Raw genomic sequence first — 5,746 nt, 5'->3', positions numbered from 1 at the left:
TAAATGGAGTATTATCAAGTGAGTTTCCAGTAAACAGCGGAGTACTCCAAGGGAATGTGTTGTTTCCTATGATATCCTCTTCATGGACTTTGTAATGTGTAGAGCAGTCAGAGAGGGTGGAGAAGGATTGGACTGGATTGGTGGTAGGAATTTAGCAGACCTAAATTATGCTGATGATGCTCTCCTTCTTACCAGAACACCAAATGATTTGCAATGTTTACTTACCAGAATGCATGGAATATCACACGAGGTGGGGCTGAAGATAAATAGAAGAAAGACAAAGATTATGAGAAAGGAGTATGCAATGGAAAGAGGAAGTATTAATGAGGTGGAATCATTTAAGTATTTAGGAACAATGATCCTAAATAGAGGGTCTTTAGAATTAAAGTTTAGTGTAAGATTGAAGAAACTAAATCAGCCATGGCTAGGTTGAGTAAAATTTCGAAATCATTTCGCCTAAAATATCAAATAAAAATCTGACTATATTTCAGTTCAGTCAGATTGGTGTTACTCTATGGACAATGAAACAATCTCCAATAGATTTAGTAGATTTGAGAATAAAGCCCGCAGAAGGATGCTGGTAGTTAAATGGCAGGTCAAGATTAGAAATGAAACTATAAGAGAGATTACTCGAGTACCATATGTGGATGAGATCATGATGTGGGGTAGATGGAGATGGTTTGGGTATACTCTTCGCACTCCTCAAGAGAGATTAGTTCACCAAACGTTTAACTGGGATCCACAACGCAAAAGAAGAATTAGAAGACCCAGGCCTATATGGCTTAGGACTATAAAGCGTGAAGTAAGATATGATGAATGGAGAAGTATTGAATTAAAAGCTCAAGACAGGGACGACTGGCGAAATCTAACCAAGACCCTTTGCGTCAATAGGCACAGGAAGAGATGATGATGATGATGATGATGATACATATATACATATATACATATATACGATATATATATACATATATATACATATACAAATACATATATATACATATACATATACATATATATACATATACATATACATATATATATATATATATATATATATATATATATACATATACATACATATATATATATATAAATATATGTATATATATATATATATATATATATATATATATATATATATATATATATATATATATATATATATATATATATGTATATATACATACATGTATATATATATATATATATATATATATATATATATATATACTATTATATATATATATATATATATATATATATATATACACATATATATAAATATATATATATATATATATATATATATATATATATATATATATATATATATATATATATACACATATATATAAATATATATATATATATATATATATATATATATATATATATATATATATATATATATATATAGTTAAATATAATAGTACAGTATATATTCTTGACACATTCTCCGTCTGTTTCCTGTCGATCCTTCTCTTTTCCTGCCAATATTTCAATCGGTCCTCTTAGGTTTCGTCCAAACACCATTTCATTCGGGCTACCTCCCCATGTATGCTTGATAAGCATTTCATACTTTATATAACATTAACATAGTCCGATGTCCCATTCATTTCCTGTTTGGTTGCAGTACTTTGGTAACATACTCTTCAGGGTTTGAGGAATCTTTTCCAATGCACCTTGGGTCTTTGGGGTGATAAGTGGTAGATAGTTGTTGTTTTACATCCAATAGCTTCACCACGTCCTGACAATTTTGACGTAAAATATGTATCTCGGTGCCACTGAAGGATTTCCTTAATAGCAAACTTAGTAAAAATGTCCAATAACTTCTCGACGATTACTTTGGCAATGGTGTTCTTGACAAGTATGGCTTCTGGGTATCTCGTCACTTGACATTCGTCCTTGGTAACAGTCCCACAATGATGATCTTTACCTATCATGCTGAAGGTTTCTTCTCGCACTTCAATATGTCGTAAAGGAGATTTCTCGATGTACTCGTTACGCATTCCGGCAATCTGACAAACGTGATATGCATAGCAAAACTGTTTCACATCCTTATACATGCCATGCCAGCTTAAAGTGTTTCATAATCTTCTCTATCGTCTTCCTTATTCCCATGTGTCCCGTGTTGTGCGCTACAGCAATCACCTGTCTTCTCAATGGTGCATGAATTAATATCTGATGGTATATACCCCATTCGGCATTCCCAGGGTTATTGGTGGGTCTAAGCTTTCTCATAAGAAATCCATCCTATGGTAATATCAGGTGGGAGACGTCTGCACCTCCAACTCATCCACAACACAGTGCAATAACTCTTTTAATGTAGCATCCTCCTCACTCACTTGCCCTACTTCTTACGCTGAGTATTTGATTTCCTCTAGGTTCATTGCTTTTTTGTCTTCCTGTTCACTTGCCTGTCGTTCCTCTTCTCTCAGGCTCTCTAAGGATTTCTCCTCTTACGTACCATGATGAGAATCTTATTCTTTTGAAAATAAATCCTTCATGTTCATCACTCCTTTGGTTTCTCTGTCTTCTTCTGCAGCTACTTTCTTTGGCATACTCCTAGTCGTTACATAACTAGGAAAGAGATACGGGTAGTCCTTCTTGAGTTTAGTCGTAGAACTATACTTCCATGGTTTCTACGTAACAATGGGACAAAACACAAACAGCGCTCCACCAATCTCATTACCCCGCAGGATTTCTATTCCTTTGACAGACAATGAATCCTTTACCGTAAAATCAAAATGACCTGTCACCAACTCCAATCACAGTTTCAAACGGCAAATAGGGGTAGCCTCCTTAACTAATAATCCCTTCAAAATAACCGAATCTCCTGTGAGAGACTGTTCCACCAATAGGTGTACACCTTGTGTAACTACACTATGGTTACAACTTGGGTCGCGCCATATTGTGATCAGGATCTGCTCGCTCTCATCTAAAGCGGCTAATATACCATCATAAATATATGGTTTAAAGGGCATCCACGTTGTTTGAGGTTGTCCTGTTCGTCGTGCAAACGTTAGCTGGTTTATTTTCCACGTCGTACTTTCCCATTTGTGTCTTCATCTTCACCTTCTGGGAAGTTCAATCATCCTTAACCACTTGGGCGACTGATTTCGGTTGGTTCAACCAACATTCCTTTGTCATAGGATAGAAAGTAAAGTTAGATAAACTCAAGAAAACAAATAATTGATATGTGACCTTGAAGCTCTGATTTGCTCAATCTACATTAGCCAAAAGTTGTGGAGGATGGCACCCATGTTTTGCTGATCTGTCATATTGCTGAATCATACCTCTTTCCAACAGGGCTGGAGATGGAGAGGAGGCAGCGGTGGAAACGGAAACATAAACCGTTGAGAATTGTGAAAGCCACCCCTTCCTTAACCCAAGTGGACACCCATGATACCCCATCCAGGTTTGGGCCAAACATAAGGAGGAATGTCAATTAGTTATAGATCCCTGGTACCGTCCCGCTGCCTGAGGCCGATCCTGGCCTTATCTACAATCATTAGAGTATTTGTATAATGTAGATCATTCAGTAACTTTCTAAAACCATGCTGTTTCTCTCTACGTTGCCAAAGCCTAGAACTTTGTAACTTTGAAGTCTTAATGAGCACTTGAAAATTTCGCATATATATATATATATATATATATATATATATATATATATATATATATATATATATATATATATATATATATATATATATATACATATACATATATATATATATGTATATATATATATATATATATATATATATATATATATATATATATATATATATACATACATATATATACATATATATACATACATATATATATACATACATATACATACATATATATATATATATATATATATATATATATATATATATATATATATATATATATATATATGCATTGTCACATATTGAACAAATGAAGTAAAAAAAAAAAGTAAATGCGCAGGAAGTGGGGAAGAGGTTGCCGAGCTATGACCTCGTCTCCCTGATACATAGGTAGTGTGGAAAACAGTTTCAGCCGCTTTCCTCACTGTTTGGTATGTCCTGACCCAAGCATACGTGTACTGAATATGTTTCCATATCAACCTATACACCGGGGAGCGGGGGACGTAGAGTGAGAACCAGTCTGGTGCGGTTGCATCACCTGTCTCTGCTATCCTTAGGAGGGACAAGCCCTCAGACCCCCCCCCCCCCCGCAATGAATAAGAAATAAGAATAGCTGGGAAGCTTAGAGTAAGGCAGTTGAAGGCCAGTTACATTCTAGTCCGAGGAGTGAGCGGGCAACCCTCAATATAGGACCACCTGACATGGTAAGCCTATCTCAACCATGGCGGGCATCGATACCCCATGACACTTCCAATAACTAATCTTTTTAGTTGTCATAATCATAATCCTAAAACTGGCTCCCCGAGTGTCTGCTCTCACCGTGTTTGTCTATTATTTACAAGTTGATTACCATTGTACTGAACTGATCAAATCATTTGGAAGTCAGAGAGAAACTTGTATTTCTTCTGTTATGTATTCCCAAGATATAAAGTTCTATTTCACTCGCTTTGAAGAAGATTTATCCTCATTTTCTTGTGAAAATTAATTTAAACAATAAATCTTCTTACGATGTAACAAACGTCTAATTCAACGCCTCTCGTCATGTTTTATTATTTAATTACCCATGCCATGTGCATATATATATATATATATATATATATATATATATATATATATATATATATATATATATATATATATATATATATATATATATATATGTATATATATATATATATACATATATATATATATATATATATATATATATATATATATATATATATATATATATATATATATTCATATATTTATATATATATATATATATATATATATATATATATATATATATATATATATATATATATATATATATATATATATATATATATATATACATATATATATATATAAATATATGAATATATAAATATATAGATATATAAATATATATATATATATGTATACATATATGAATATATATTATATATATATATATATATATATATATACATAGATAGATAGATAGATAGATATACTGTGCTAGGCAGTATATCTTAGCAATCCACGTTTGCCGATGGTTATACTAGTATAAGTGGATAAGCAACTTGGTGGAATAATAAGAGTTTTAGGTGAGGAGGAAATGCCCCCCATAAATATCGATGAAATCACTGGCTGTAGGGGGACGGATCGGGTTCAAGGCGATAGACAAACTGTCTTTTATGCTTTTACTATTGACGCATGGAAGTTGATCTTACTAGAATTAGTATAGACCGGCAGGGGTCACTTGCCTTAGTTAGTTAGGCACTGCACATCACAAGAAACTGGCTATCCTTTGATGTATATAGCCAATGAATCCTTTATGGATTTAGTCAGTCACAGAAAGAGAAGATGACAGAATGGACCCCTGTCTTGGGCGTAACAGAGTGCTAAGAATCTTAAGGTTTAGAAATATAAAAGAAAAATAAAGAATTGATAATTGTAATATCAGAATTATGAATCAGATTGGGAAGTTATAGGAAGTGGAGAGTGAATTTATGAAATATAATTTGGATATCTTGGCCCTAAGTGATACAAGTTGTAAAGGGATTGTTAAGGAAACTTTGGACCAAAGCAATTTATACATTATATCTACTCAGGAAGATAAGATGGAGTTGGAAGAGAAGGGGTAGGGAATGATGATA

The sequence above is a fragment of the Palaemon carinicauda genome, chromosome 6, assembly GCF_036898095.1.
Source record: "Palaemon carinicauda isolate YSFRI2023 chromosome 6, ASM3689809v2, whole genome shotgun sequence".
In the NCBI taxonomy this organism is placed as follows: Eukaryota; Metazoa; Arthropoda; class Malacostraca; order Decapoda; family Palaemonidae; genus Palaemon; species Palaemon carinicauda.
The sequence above is the reverse complement of the archived record's forward strand: the minus strand, read 5'-3'. Positions refer to the sequence as shown.